The sequence below is a fragment of the Balaenoptera physalus genome, assembly GCF_965194825.1.
Source record: "Balaenoptera physalus genome assembly, chromosome: 7".
Lineage (NCBI taxonomy): Eukaryota > Metazoa > Chordata > Mammalia > Artiodactyla > Balaenopteridae > Balaenoptera > Balaenoptera physalus.
In genome coordinates this window covers 18,694,562-18,710,676 of record NC_138886.1, presented here as the reverse complement: position 1 = coordinate 18,710,676, position 16,115 = coordinate 18,694,562, and the positions used below count along the sequence as shown (strand labels likewise).

Sequence of the window (16,115 nt, the reverse complement as noted above, 5' to 3'; positions counted from 1 at the left end):
AGTAAAAGTCTATTAATTAAAAAAAAAAAAGAAGCTACCACTTGGCAATGAGAACTAATTTCAAGGAAAATGTCCAGCCCTTTCTAGGAAAAAGAGGGGACTGAAACATTTTTGTTTCTAGTAAACATTCCAGACCTTGAGTGAGATCTACCTCTACTCATGTAGGCAGGATCTGATAAAATTTTCTATCTTCTAGGCTTTCCTCAGACACCTCTAGTGGTAGCAGAGGAAACCACAGAATTTAGACCTGCAGTACCCTTACAGCAATTTCCCTCCTCTTCTTACCTTCCTCTTATGCTTGGGAGCCAAACCTTGCCCAATTATACTGGTGAATTCAAGAATCATTAGCTTTGAGTCCAGAAATAAACCCATGTACCGAGGTCAATTAATCTATGACAAAGGAGGCAAGAATATACAATGGAGAAAAGACAGTCTCTTCAGCAAGTGGTGTTGGGAAAGCCGGACAGCTACATGTAAATCAATTAAATTAGAACACTCACCCACACCATATACAAAAATAAACTCAAAATGGTCTAAAGACCTAAATATCAGACATGACACCATAAAACTCCTAGAAGAGAACACAGGCAAAACATTCTCTGACATAAATTGTAGCAATCTTTTCTTGGATCAGTCTCCCAAGACAAAAGAAATAAAAGCAAAAATAAACACGTGGGACCTAATCAAACTTAAAAGCTTTTACATAACAAAGGAAACTATCAGCAAAATGAAAAGACAAACTACAGAATGGGAGAAAATATTTGCAGATGATGTGACCAACAAGAGGTTAATAACCAAAATATACAAACAACTCATACAACTCAATATCGATAAAACAAACAACTCAATCAAAAAATGGGCACAAGACCTAAATAGACATTTTTCCAAGGAAGACATATGGGTGGCCAGCAGGCACATGACAAGATGCTCAACATCGCTAATTATTAAAGAAATGTAAATCAAAACCACAAATCTCACACCTATCAGAATGGCTATGTCATAATGTCATCAAAAAGTCTACAAATAATAAATGCTGGAGAGGGTGTGAAGAAAAGGGAACTCTCCTACACTGTTGGTGGGAATATAAATTGATGCAGCCACTGTGGAAAACAGTATGGAGCTTCCTTAAAAAACTAAAAATAGAACTACCATATGATCCAGCAATCCCACTCCTGGGTATATATCCAGAAAAAATGAAAACACTAATTCAAAAAAATACATGTAGCCCAATGTTCATTGCAGCGCTATATACAATAGCCAAGGCATGGAAACGATACAAGTGCCTGTCAGCAGATGATTAGCTTCAGAAGATGTGGTGTATATATATATATATACAATGGAATATTACTCAGCCAATAAAAGAATGAAATATTGCCATTTGTAGCAACATGGATGGACCTACAGAATATTACACTTAGTGAAGTAAGTCAGACAAAGAAAGACAAATGTTGTATGATATCACTTATGTGTGGAATCTAAAAAATAATACAAATGAATCTATATGCAAAACAGAAGCAGTCTCATAGAAAACAAATTTACGGTTACCAAAAGGGAGAGGGAGGAGGGGAGGGACAAATTAAGAGTAAGGGATTAACAGATACGAATTACTATATGTAAAATAGATAAGCAACAAGGATGTACTGTATAACAGGTAATTATATTCAGTATTTTGTAATAACCTATAATGGAATATAATCAGAAAAAAATAACTGAATCACTATGCTGTACACCTGAGACTAACACAATATTGCAAACCAACTATTCTTCAATAAAAAAAAAGAATCATTAGCTTTTTTTTTTTTTTTTTTTTTGGCTGTGTTGGATCTTCGTTGCTGTGCGCGGGCTTTCTCTAGTTGCGATGAGCAGGGGCTACTCTTCGTTGCGTGCACGGGCTTCTCATTGTGGTGGCTTCTTCTCTTGTTGCGGAGCATGGGATCTAGGCGCGTGGACTTCAGGAGTTGTGGCACACGGGCTTCAGTAGTTGTGGCTCATGGGCTGTAGAGCGCAGGCTCAGTAGTTGTGGTGCACGGGTTTAGTTGCTCCGCGGCATGTGGGATCTTCCCGGACCAGGGCTCGAACCTGTGTCCCCTGCATTGGCAGGAGGATTCTTAACCACTGCACCACCAGGGAAGCCCAGAATCATTAGCTTTAATTGGAGATTTTTTTTCAAGACCCCAAACCTTAAGATTTTTCTAACCTTCTTTTCCACAGAAGTATCCCTAATGACAAAAGATTACCTTTTAGATTTTGGGAGACAGTATAAGATAGATAAACAAAAATCAGTTATATTTCTATATACTAACTATGAACAACCCCAAAAGGAAATTATAAAAACAATTCCATTTACAATAGCATTCAAAACTACAAAATACCTAGGAATAAATTGAACCAAGGAAGTGGAAGACTTTTACACTGAAATCAACAAAACTTTGCTGAAAGAAATTTTAAAAGAACAAACAAATGGAAAGATCCTGTGTTCACGGATTACAAGACAATACTGTTAAGATGGCACAACTGCCCAAAGTGACCTACATATTCAATTCAATTTCCATTAAAATTAACAGCATTTTTTGAAGAAATTGAAAAACTGATCCTCAGATTCATATGGGATGACAAAAGGCCCAGAATCACCAAAAGTATATTGTTAAAGAAGAACCAAGCTAGAGGAATTGCACTTTCCAATTTCAAAGTTTACCATAAAGCTACAGTCATGAAAACAGTGTGGCACTGATAAAAAGCTAAACATATACACCAAAAGAATAGAACTGATAACCCAGTAATAAACCCTAAACATCTGAGGGCAATTGATTTTGGACAAGTGTACCAAGACCATTCAAATGGGAAAAAATAGTCTCTTTAACAAATGTTGCTGGGATGACTGGATATTTACATGGAAATAATTAATTTAGATTTCTACCATACACCATATAAAAAAATTAACTCAAAATGTAAAAAACTATTAAAAATGACCAATTGTTGTCTTCACCCCTTCCCAAAACATGTAGAAACAAAATGACTAAGAACATTTTTAAAAGTCTTACCCACAAATTAAAACTCTAAGAAATGAAAATTAAAATCATTAAATTAAAACCTTAGTAGATGGATGAAACAGCATATTAGGTATAACTCAAGAGAAAATTATTATAAAGTAGTTCTGAAAATAATGCTTGAGTACAATACAAAGAAACAGAGATGTACCATAACAGAATTGGTTAAAGGGACGTAGAGAATGGAATGGAATAAAATGGTCTAATAATACACACTGTTTTGCAAGTGAAGAACAATTCCACCATAATAATGCAAAGAACATCTTTAAAGCAGCCATACCGAAAAGCCACCTAGCTACAAAGGAATAGCGAATGGACTAAGAATAGACTTGTCAACAATAAAAATCAAAGGACGTTGGCAAAATAACTTCAAAGTAGTGAGAAAAGACAAATATGTACCGAATGCGAACACATAAGTGTGTAAGTGTGTACTTACCTAATTCTCTTCCAAGAAAGAGAATGAAGAAGACAGCAGAGCAGGAAGACCCCCTAGCTCACCTCCTCCCAGCAACACACCAGCTACAACTCCATATAGAACAACTCTCTGAGAATGACCTGGAGACTAGCAGAATAGCTCTTCTACAATTAAGGATATAAAACACACACACACACACACACACACACACACACACACACACCCACTGGTGGGTGACCCAAAGAGGAAGGGGATATCACAAACTCAGAGGTCCTCCTTAAGGAGCAAGGGGTTAGAGCCCCACATTGGGCACCACAGCCCTGGGGACGGGCACTAGGAAGACAAGCCCTCTTCATTGGTTTTGAAAACCAGCTGAGTTTACAACCAGGAAAACCTGAGGGCTGTAGGAAACTGAGACTCTGCTTTTAAAGGATGTGTGCAAAAACTTACTTGCTCCAAGTCCCACTCACAGGCTGCAGACTGAAAAGTGCCTGACACTCTAGCCAGTCTGCCAAGGCTGCTCCAGCACACCCCCCAGCCTGCACCTGACTCTGGATCCACCCTCACCCCCCCAACCAAGGCGGTGGCTTCTGACTTTTCCGGGGAGGAGCTCTAGCCTGTGCTAAGCTCCAACTCTACCCTTTTGACTCCAACCCACCCCTGCCAAGGCGGTGACTTCTGACATACCCGGGGAGGACGTATCTCCAGCTCTGGCCCTTCTGGCTTCAGCCCACCCCTGCCAAGGTGGCAGCTTCTGACGCATCCAGGGAAAAGCTCCAGCCCATAATCACTTCAGCTCCAGCTCTTCCACTAAAGCCACCAGGCACACACAATCTACATGGGGAAATTACACATGCATTCGTGTAATAAAACACTAACTTGTCAAAACTGTGGGATATGGTGAAAACAGTATTTCAAGAGGTATGATCGCCTCAATAATAGAAAAGGGAAATGGCTATGGATCAACAATGCAAGCATCTAACAAGTTAGAAAATAACAAGTAAGACTAAAGAAAATAGAATTAATGAGTTAATTAATAGTGATAGGAATTTAAAAATGAAACTTAAACACAGATAAAAAAAGTTAACAAAATCAAGAAGCGATTTATTGAAAATGAGGCTTGGATTCAACCCAGTAAACGTGGAAGGGAAAAGGAGGGCTAACTGCTTTGGATCAGAGCCAGGAGAAGCTATTGCATTGCGACAGACCTGCAGTTAGGTTTGTCAGGGCAGGGGGACTACTTCCCCAGGAACATATGTGGGCCAAGTGAGAAATAGAGTTAAGTGGGGTCTTCTTGGTGGGTCTTGTCCAATAGGCGTGTGGAGGAACAAGGAAAACTCAGCAAAAAGGGGCTGGTGGTGGACATTTGAAAGCCTGTGGAATAAGGACAGATCCCCAGAGACTTCCCAGAATAGAGCTGGAGAAGCCTGGGGTCAAGGAAACTGCAGGGAGAGGTGTTCAACATGGAAACTCTGACAAGTGAGGGAAATTACCCTCAAGAGAGAAAAAAAAAAAAAGCTGCAATTTTCTACTAGACCTGGAGAGTGAGAAGTCCAGCAGGCATGAGAAATGGCCAGTCTTCTTGCCCCCAGCACCCCTTAACCCAGAGGGGAGCTCAACAGAAGCTGGCAAGTGGAAGATGTGACCTATTACTCAGGATAGGCAAGGGTCTCCTATAGTAGTGAATAACCCAAAGCTCTCAGTGACTTAACAGAGTTGATTTCTTATATTCTCACTGCAGTCCGTCATGGGCTGCCACGGGCGTCTGCTGAGCACAGCTCATGCAGGTGCAGAGGCTGATGAAGCCTCTGTCTGGATACATACTTCCAGAAGACATTGTCATTGTACAAACACTACATCGGACCGCTGCATGATGACTGCCCGTGAGTCAATGGTCTCATCTTAAAATGGAAATTAATGTTTTAGTACAGGAAAAAGAGCGCTAGATCAGCACTTCTCAAACTGTGTTCCAAGGAGCATGTGTTGTCTGTGTGTCTGTGTGTGTGCGTGCGTGCACACGCAAATCTTAGATTAGAAAAATTTAATTAAAAATATGTTTTCCTCTAATGTATATTTCAGACAACACACTTTTGCAAAGACCAGAATACAAGTAACTCCCCGTATTTTGTGTTATTGTTGCTGCTGTCATCCTCCTCCTCTGAGACTCTCTGTGTAACCACACCAGACAGGTCCTTGTGAAACAGCATTCTACTTTTATGTTGCGATTCTTAATTCTGAGATGCCATTGTAAGCATCTTCTTGCTTGAAGGCAATATGACCACTAGAGGGCAGCAACCACAAGACAGAGCAGTCCCGTTACGACACGGATACATTTAATCTCTCTGGACGAGGCTTCAAGGGTTTGAGCAAATGTCTAGTTGCATCAGGATTTTGGAGAAACGGGAGCTGATTTTTGTCAAGCTCTTTCTCTGACTTTGAGCAAACTGGTTTCGGGCTCTCTGTGTCTCTGGGTCCCTCTAGGCACATAGTACAGTGACTAAAAGAAACGAGTGGCCTCTGTGTTTCTTTTCCTAACCATTCCCAGTAGCTGTCTTTGTAAGGCCCTTCAGTCTCCATTTTTAAAGCTAACCATAGAGCAACGGCTTCTCAGTGGACGCAGAACTGACCTTCTCTCCATCCAGCCAGTGAGAACTCCATCCTCACGAGGCAGTTCATGCTTCTCTGAGCTGTAGGGGACTTTGTACATGAAAGCTAACCCTCACTTCCCTGTGGGCAGGAAAACAGATCACAATTAGATGAGCCAGGGACCTTAATAAATGCAGATGTCTTTAAATAAACAAGTATCTTTGGGGATATAAATATGAACAGAACCATACTTCACAATTAGAGATGAATGATGAGTGAATGAGTCAGTCGAGGGTGGACTGAAGCATTAGGTCTGCAATGAGAAAGTCCGAATCCCAGCTCTCTCACTCATTGCTGTTGTTTGTTCCATTATTTAGTCTCTCTGTGCTTCAGCTTCTCCATCTGTACAGAGAAAGTGAGGATACCTACATTTCAGCTGAATAAAATAATGCATGCACAAAGCCAAATACATGACAGTGACTAAATATTCATCTTAAGGAAAAACAGGAAGAGGGAGAAAAAGCAAACTTTGTGTGTCTACTAACTGGTACAGACCTGCAGTTAGGGGAAGTGGAATCAACAAGAGTTTAGAATATATCAAATTTATGCTCAAATTTGATATGAACACAGAACACAGCCTATAGGTGTTCTGCCACCTATAGGCTGTGTGACCTTGGACTTGTCATCAACTCATACTGAACTTCAGTTTCTTATTTGGAAAACTAAGGTACTGATGGTTACTTGTGTTGAGATCTAAAGATAACAAGGGATGTGAAGCAGCATCAAGTCAGTAGATACCAAACTGATTATTATTTTCCATATCAGACTCTTATCCAAATGCCTACAGATTAATGCTATAATACAATCTCATCATCCACCTTCTAAATCAGACATTATCATTCCCATTTTACAGGCCAAGAAACTGAGGGTTAGAGAGTTTAAGTTACCTGCCAACAACAGAGTCTCAAAGTGGACAGTGTCTGGTTTCTGACAGGATCGTGTCCTTAGTCTAATGCCTCGTGATGCCGTTAGCTGTGGTATAGACCTGTTGACCTATGCTGACTACCAGAGCTACTGCCTAATGTTCCTACTTACAGGGGCTGTTACCACTGCAGAACCTCCCAAAAGCTGAAAGAGTACACTTTTCCTTTGCTCACCTTTTTCTCCTGTAGTGTGTGCATTGGCTACATACACCCACTAGATGGTGCCGATACCCTAGCTTTGGTTTACTTTGGTTTCCATCTTCTGTGTGAATTAAAAATTTACCTTCTGCATGAACAGCTCTAAATCTCTACATAAATCCCAGCTTGTGAGACTCATTTACTTGTAAAGATTTTTAAAAAATATTCAGGGTGAACTCTGGAGGCTTAGTTATCTTGCTTAAAAATGCAGACCAACCCTCTATAAATTCACTAGCTGAGGCCCCTCAATAGCCATGAGCCATCACAGTGCTATGTGTGTCTCTGCTCCAGGGTGAATTGGGAATTATTAGCAGCTTTTTCTCGGCGTGTATAGATCGATGGGCCCAGGAGAGCCCGTCAGGACTTCATGGCTTTTGCTTACTGCTCTATGGAATGAGACACGGAATATGGGTAGGCTCACAGCTGATACGAGGATAGGGCAGGCTATCGCAGGAGGTTAGATGACTCCCTTACCCCAAATTCTTCCCCTCGTAGCCTGTTACAAATGTCTATGATACCACCATTTGTTTAAGGCATTGTACTCCTTTATATAATAATCATAACAATAACATAGCAAGGATAACCAACCTCTGTATCGTCTTGCGTAGTTTACAAGGCACAGCTCTCTCAATTATTGTATTTAACACACCTGAATTGACAGGGTATTTATTCCATTTTACAGAGGAGAAATTGAGTTCAAGAGAGTAAGTGAAATCCTAAAAAGCTCCAAGCTACTCAATTAAAATGCTAGAACTCAAACCCGAGACTTCTGATTATCAGTATCGTATACATGTCACTGCGTGAGATTCAAAACCTGTATGACATCCTGTCATTTACAATGACAGTTCCTCTACTGCTATTCCTTTACTCTTCTTATTGTCTCTGGATTTCACCTCTCCCCAAAATTCAGAGTCCCTGGAGGGAAACTCCCATTCTCTTTCCCTCCCTTCCTCTCTGCCTCTGTCCCATCCTCCATCCTAGTAACCAGCCCAACAGTACATGCTGTAGGAGCCAACAGAGGAGACATGTCTGTGTCCCATGCACAGAGCACCAGAGTTGGAACGGATGTTTGGGATTATCTCATCTAACCACCCTCTTTATATGTAAGGAAACCAAGCCAGGAAGGAGAAGTATTCCTAAATGTGATACCATGGGATTATCTCAGATGACCTATTTTTCACAACAGCCAGTCTTCACCTTGGTATCCGTTAGTATGGAAACTATGTTCATGCCAACTGCGTTATCCTTTAAAACAGGGTCTCATATAAGTTTTCCACGGATGCAGCTGCTTCCCCCCACCCATATGCCTAATCACCAAATAAAATATCATTGGGATTGACATATCTACACAAATATGTATAAAATGGATAACTAATAAGAACCTGCTGTATAAAAAAATAAAGAAAATAAAATTCAAAAGAACAAAAAAACAAAAAAAACTTTGTGCTGTGAAATCTCATCAGAGTTGAAATCTGTATGTCATAACTTTTTTACTTTAGGGCCTAAGAAATCTGAGCTGTAATTAGCCCTTTTGTTTTTCATTTGTCTAGTAGCCTCTATTTGCCTTGTGCACACTTCTGCTATTTACTCACCTTAATGTATCATGGTTGGCTTTCTTTTTGCCTGATTCCCCCATGGACCAGAATATCCCCAAGGACAAGAACTAAATCTTAGAAATCTTTGTAACTCCGGAGGCTAGTTTAGTTTTTGGCAAAGAGTAGATGATCAATAATTAATTGCCAAATTGAATTACACTGCATTGAATTGGACCTACCCATTACAGACCACCTCCCTGCACACGTATCATCAAGGTTTTAAAATCCAGATGGGTATGAAAAGGCACCTATTAATAGATATTTAAGCTTTAAGAGCTTTTGAGACATTTACGGTTTAACAAGCATTCTCCTTATCCTGAGCTCAAGATCCTTACTGCCTCACCGGTCAGATGAAGGCAGATGAATTAAAGATTAAGCTACACAGAATCTGGTAATTTAGTAAATATTTATTGAGCTCCTTCTATGGGGAAAAGTAAGCAATCAAGAGTTCTAAAGATGGCAGAATTCCTATGGGCAGCAACAAATCAAGGACCACCAGCAACAGGATAGGTGGAACCAGGCCTTGAACGGAGGGTTGAATTCAGAAAGGCACAGAGGAATCCTTCCAGCAGGAATGAGTATCGTGTGGTTTAGGTGTCGCCGTGATAAGAAAGTCTGCCCAGTGCCCTGGCTCCAAGGATGTAGAGCTCCATCATTTTCAGAGAGAGAAGGGGCTTTCAGGTCTTCTAGCTCAACCTCTCCTTCTATAGCTGGGGAGACTGAGGCCCATAGCGGGGAGGTGACTTAGGCAAGGTCCTCCAGTGAGTGAGTGACAGAGCTGGGATCAGAGCCCAGTGTCCTGACTCCCAGCCCATTGCTCTTTTCACCACATTTCTTGAACAATCCACTGTGCACCTGGCGATGCTTTTCTTTCAGAGTCCAGCCACTATTTCGTTTTCTCTGCATGGCAGGCAGCCAAGAGCCTTCTTGAACTTCTTCATGTTACCATTTTGCCCTCTGCAGAATGGGATATTAAAGTGTTCACTTGGGGGATGGGTCATGGGGTTCCGTCAGTAAATGTTTGTGAATTGCTCTGAGCTATTTGGGCCAGAGGGACTCCAGAAATGGGAGACCCCAGTGGCAGTGGTGGTGGTATTGGAGTCCTTCTTGAGGTCTTGCCTTTGCAGAATTAAAGAGATGGTGGAAGTGATAAACTATTCCTTATGAGCTGTATTTGTGTTGAAAGCACAGCATGAGTTCCCTGAGCGCTCCCTCTTGCACAACCACAGCTATGCACCAATCCTCCTGGGTCCAGAGATGGAACTTTGCTTAAATGCATGGAATTTATTCTTAGTCCTTTTCTTAATTACGACTTTATTTTTATTTCTCTGGCGTTCTCTAGGGGAGGGGTTAGAGAGGAGAGGAAAAGGAAGGAAGGAGGCAGGGAAATGTGTTACAGATTCAAGACTTTTTTTTTTTTTTTTTTTAATGTTTCTGAGCTGCTTGCTGTCTGCAAAGTAAAGGGATTTAACGGATCTTGCAGAGATGCAAACTTCATTCCAAGGAAGCCGGAGCCCAGAAGACACGTAACAAATACAATGAAAACATAACTTGAGGTGAGGGCAATTATTATTTGACTAATAAATCCCCTAGGCTGATGGAAAAAAAGACTGAACCTTTTATTCATCATTGAATTCAATAAACAAAGGGGGTGGACGTTCAGGGTAAGAGGACCATGTAGTCATGCTGAGGGTATTTCAGCAAATTGCTATGTAATAACCACCACCATTGCTACTCCAGGTTAGTCATGCAGCCTTCCCTCCTGTGTCCAATTTGGCCCAATTTGGCATCCCACAACACTGAAAACTTTATTCACTCTCATGCGATGGTCCTTGTTCAAAATCCAGTTCAAAACAGGTCCCCTGAATGTCTACATCTGTGTCCCGTCTTAGTGGGTCTTCTTCAATATCTGGAGCTCCTTTACGGTAAGTAACTTGAGTGTAGGCACATTCCAGTTACCTTTTCTCTCGCTCCTCCTCTTCCTCCTCCTCTTCCTCCTCCTCCTCCTCCATCTGTATCTTCCTTTCCTTCTTCTTCCTCCCTGCCCTCTTTTATTTTCCTTTTTCACCATGATCATTATGCCACAGCTCTAGGACACTTTACAGTCTACAGAGGAAGGGAGTAAAAAAGAAAATGGACTTCGGAGGGAAATATCTTACTTGTGAATCCTGGCCCGCGTAGGGACTGGCTGTGGGAAATGGAGCAAATCCTGAAACTACACAAGACCTGAGATTTCTCATCCACAAATTGAAGGAAAAAAAATCAGTGGTCTAAAGGCTTCTTGTAAGGATAACCTGAGAGAGTGAAGTAAAACACCACAGTGCCACCTGGGGTAGAATAAGCACTTGACAGATGTGAGGGTCTGCAGTCTCCTTTGATCTTGGGCTCAGATGGTGGGACTGGGGGTTCTGTCTCATCCAAGCACAGCTACAGAGCAAATGCATGACCCTGGGGGAGATCCAAGGGGACTTCTCCCCAAGTGCTTCCACAAGTTCCCTTCTCTCTTTACCTCCTTTCTGCCATGGAACATTGAAGCCATCTGCCAAAGGAGGTGGTGAGCACGGTCTTTAAGAAGGTGGGTTAAGGAGTAGAAGACAACTGGGATGGAGCCCAACTGCTCCGCTGACTAACTCTGTGATGTTGGACAAATGACTCATATTTTATCTCTTCTCCAGTTTCCACATCCACAAAAATAGGGATAATACCTTCCTCATATGCCTTTGTGGTGAGTAGCTAGTGAGGGCGAAGTACTTCAAATGATACCTGGCACACAGCAATTTTGGTTACTATTATTCTTCCAAGAGTGGCCTGGCAAGGGCAGCTGCTTTGTGCCATGGGACTTCCGTGGAACAAGAAGGCACAGGGAGCTGGTGAAGACCATGCTTTCCTCCGAATGGGCAATGCTCCCACCTCCCTCCCTCACTTACAACTGATTAGTAGGGCATACACACTTCTGGTCCAGCTCAAGGGTTTCCTGCCCCATGAAGCCTTCTATTTCCATCTCTTTCCTCCTTTCCACCTCTAGACGTGGCCACCATTTCCTCTGAGCTTCCAGAGCACCATATGTCCTCTTTGGTGTCAGTGAGTACTGTCTAACTAGTGCCATTGAAATGGATACTCAGGGTTCGGTTGTCATGCCAGGACATGAGCTCCTGGAGGGCACAGACCATAGCTTTTACCTCTCACCCTATCTGTTGGCCCGGGTTGATGTAGTCGGTGCTCATACAATAAACAGGTTGGTAAATGAATGGCCTACCCGTTGCGACTCAACTATGTCAGGATAGTGATTTTCTGAACTATGTGGTATTCTTTCCAAAGGAAACATCATAAGCAATGAGATGTGATGAACCTTGGAAAGTGATTTGGCTTCTAAGAAATATCCTGTAAGATATTTTCGATGGTGGTTTTGAACTTACTCAGTTCAGCTATTCAGAATGAAGCACGATCATTGATTTGTATTAGCAAATAGCAAAGGGATACACGAACGAAACAAAAGGGGAGATTGCTCATACACTGCACTGGGTGTTGAAGTTGTCAGAGTAACCCGCTGTTATTGAATGCTGTCAAAGAACAGACTGAAAGGAAAACAACTACATCTCAAATGCCCAGTGCCTGAATGGGTAGAGAGGTTTTACGGTGTTGGTCATAAATAGCTTTCACGAAGTTAGAGTGCTTACTTGAACCCTACTTGAACTAGCTGGATGCTGGTGCATTCATGACTCAGAGAAGAATTTTTTTTAAAGGTTTTGGGTTGCTCCCACTTCTTGTCATGGAGTGAGCCAATTTATAAAAATTGTTTATTACTCCGTAGCCCAGCTGGACCCCAGAAGGATGGGGCTGTTGTGACCATGGAAAATAACACAAATGCACACAGACACCGAAATGAAGTCAGAGATCTTCTGGAGGCTTAGATAAACATTTAGTCTCATAAATAAATACATTATCAGACCACACAAAGCACTTCCTACCCAGTCTCTTCCTCAGAAGTCACAGTCCAAATAGCTTCTTTAATTTGTCCAGGTTCAAATGATCAAGATGTATTTATTGATTACCTACTGGATGACCAATTCCAAGCCCCATGTTCCAAGAGAAACAGTAGCAGAAAACATGGTCCCTTGCTTCTTCTAATAATTTGGAACTGTAGATATAGAGGTAAAATGCACAAACTTAAATCAATTAGTAACAAACGTAAGCCAGGATGAACACTAACTTGTGATGTCTTGGGAAATGGATTGCAAGGTAAGAGGTCTGAGTCCCAGAGCTACTACCAATTTGCTGGATGACCATTTATTCATCCACTCATTGGATAAACAAATCAGCACGTATTATGGATCAGGTACTATGATAGGTAGTGCGGATATCTTGAACAAATCATTTAATTTATTTTTTCATTCGCTTATTCAACAGATAGTTAATGATTATACAATAGGTGAAGCATTGTGCCAGGTGCTAGGGAAGAGGGGAAGATAAGTCCCTGCCCTCTGCAGGTCCAACTCCTCATCAAGACAATGGTGTTGGCGTGGGGGAGGGTGGTAGATTCATTGGTTTCTAATGTCCTTTCTGCCAAGAATATGCTAAGCAGTAGATTGGAGGATTATGTGGTTCATTTGCTAAGTGTCAGGTCAAGAAGATGAATGGTCATTTGTAAAAATGGGATAAACCACTGGACTTTGAATTGCAGACTTTTGGATGGGAATCCCCTGAGAGCCTCAAAGCACAGCACTCACATGCCTATGTGTTCCGTTAAGAATGCAAGTCAGCCCTGTTCATCCCCTTGAACATATACATTTCTTTATAGTTTACAAGTCACTTCCATGTGGACAGTTTTATTTGCTCCACATAACAATCTTATGAAGTCAGGGGTTTAATATTCTCTTTTTAAAGATAAAGGAACTGAGGCCACAAGTGGTTGAATTTACTTACTAATGTCTGGGAGGAGTAGAGCTGGGGTCAGAGCCCAGGGCTCCTACTTCCCAGTCTGGTTCTTCTGCAACAGCAATAGTATTTATTCATTCGGGATGTGTGTTCTGAGGGCCAGTTACGGCTCAGGCATTTGGCAAAGTCCTGGGGAGTCATGAAGAACCACGTAGTCATCTAAACAATGTTACAGTCAGTTCTCCTCTAATTCTTGCTAAAAATTAACAGGTTATTACGCTGCTTTGTAGCTTATTGTGTAGTTTTACATGCAGTTTAAAGTACGAGTTCCTAGATCATAAGTTTCTTATAGCCGGGTGCCAGGTAAACAACTCTTGATGAAGCACTTTCACATCTTCATATCAGTTCAACTGATATTGATGGCAATGTGCGTGTGTGTATACAACATTATTCCTACTCATTAACCATGAAGTGTATATTCTGAGAGGCCCAAAATTATATACTTGATTAGTAGAAGATCTAGAATTTAATCCTAAGTCATTTGTCAATCAGCACTTTATCATGTCCATTCCTCAAACAACACTCCATCCCACTGTGCCATGTATAGGACATAGAAGAGTATTTTTCCTACAGTAGCAACTCAAACACTTATTGTAGAATGAGTAGATTGGACATGGAGTCATTTAATCTATGAATGGGCTATACATTCAGCCCCTAACATCTAACTGTCACTAAGTCTAAGAAATAACTTTCCTCCTAGACACAAGAGTACTTTGAGAGCTTGAGATATAGGGAAGAAGTGAGAAGAAATCAAAGAGTGAAAGATGAAGGAATGATAAGTAAGAGAGGCAGAAAGACCGAGAGCTTTGGCATCAGACCTGGGTTTGATGTTAGTACCGCCACTTATGTGAGTATACCTTCAGGCAAGTATTTTAACTCTTGGGTCTTAAGGGATGGTTAAGAGGATTAAGGGCAATAATGTATGGTGAACATTTAGCACAGTGCCTCATCTACAATAAATACTCAGTAAACACTAACTCTCCATTCTAATACAAGCAGAGACAACTGTAAGAGCAAATACAGAGTTGTGAGGAAGTGTAGCATATGTTTGGGGGGAACTCTGAGGAGGATAAAGTATATGCATAGGGACATAGGAAGAGATGAATTTGAAGGAGTAATATGGGTCCAGATTTTAAAGAGCTGTCAGTGCCATTCTAAAGGGTTAGAATCTATCCTGTTGCTACAAGGGGTCTCTAACCAGTTGGGTCTTTTATAAACACGTTGTGGGTTTAGGCAGGGGAGAGTCGGTAAGTAGGGAGATGCCAGGAAGCTACACAAAACTGGAGTAACATTCACAAAGATCTTTTTCCCCTGATTTGCCTTTAGTAATGGCTGAAGGAAAAAGTACTTGGTGCCCAACTGTACAAACCTGAACCACTCTGAGTTCCTCCAGGACACAAATCTTTATCCACTGCATGGTTGGAAAAGGATATATACATATATTTTACAATGGATTAGACTTTTTGGACTATGGCCACACCATAGAGGGTTTTCTAATCTATTTTGAGTTCTAATTGATTACAGCATTTGGAAAAATGTACAGCAAATTGCTCCGTTAATCAAGGTAAATCAAGCTGATGTCATAGATGCTAAATATATGTTTTTGCAGTAATACTATTTACGTGGCTGGAACCAAGGCTGCTGTCAGCGTTTCCACTTGACAGCCCTGCCTTCTCAGGAGCTCATGGCTTATCTCGGAAAGCATTTAGTGGTTCATCTTCAAGGCTGGATTCCTGGGTCCTTCTCCCTACATCTAAGGAAGGGGTCTTGGGAGAGGGCAAGGCTGCCTCCTTCTGTACAGACTAAAAGGCAGTGGGAATGAGGCCATGCCACAAAGGCTAGGAAGGCAAGGAAGGGGATATCAAAGGCAGGTGATTTTATGAAACCAGAAGGACCCTGGCATGTCACATTCTTTGGCTGATGAGAGAATTGAGGGATAAGCAGAGAACTTTGTTGAGATACAGAAGATCACAGTATAGAAGAATCCTCAAAGACCATCTAGTCTTCCTCATAAGACCCTTGAAGCATAGCTACAAAAAGGAGTTTATCAGCAATCGCAAAGCAAGTTAGTTTCAGAGCTAAGATTAAAAATTAGGTGTCCTGACTCATGCTCTTTCTAAATGATAGAAAATGTTGTTGTCTTGTTCTTTTTTTTTTCTTTTCCCTTTTCCTTCTTTCTCATCATCCTCCCTAATATTCAATGTTATCCGTAATGCTCACTATGTACCCGGCTATGTAATAAGCACTCAATATTATTATAACCCTGTGAGGTTAACATTACTAATATTCTTATTTTTTAAATGAAGAAATGGAGACTCAAAGAAACAAAGTAGCTCGATCAAAGAAACTCTGCTAA

At 41.3% G+C, this 16,115-nt stretch overlaps 1 protein-coding gene across 1 annotated transcript in view; it reads right to left on the bottom strand.

Moving 5' to 3' along the window:
• LOC309664340 (uncharacterized protein) overlaps positions 1–16,115 on the bottom strand; it is a gene marked incomplete at its 5' end in the record, with an annotated part of 388,334 nt that overhangs the window by 152,744 nt on the left and 219,475 nt on the right. Inside the window, 3 exons of the mRNA XM_082469519.1 lie at positions 4,150–4,296; positions 6,090–6,189; positions 6,300–6,450. The remainder of the gene's footprint in view (positions 1–4,149; positions 4,297–6,089; positions 6,190–6,299; positions 6,451–16,115) is intronic.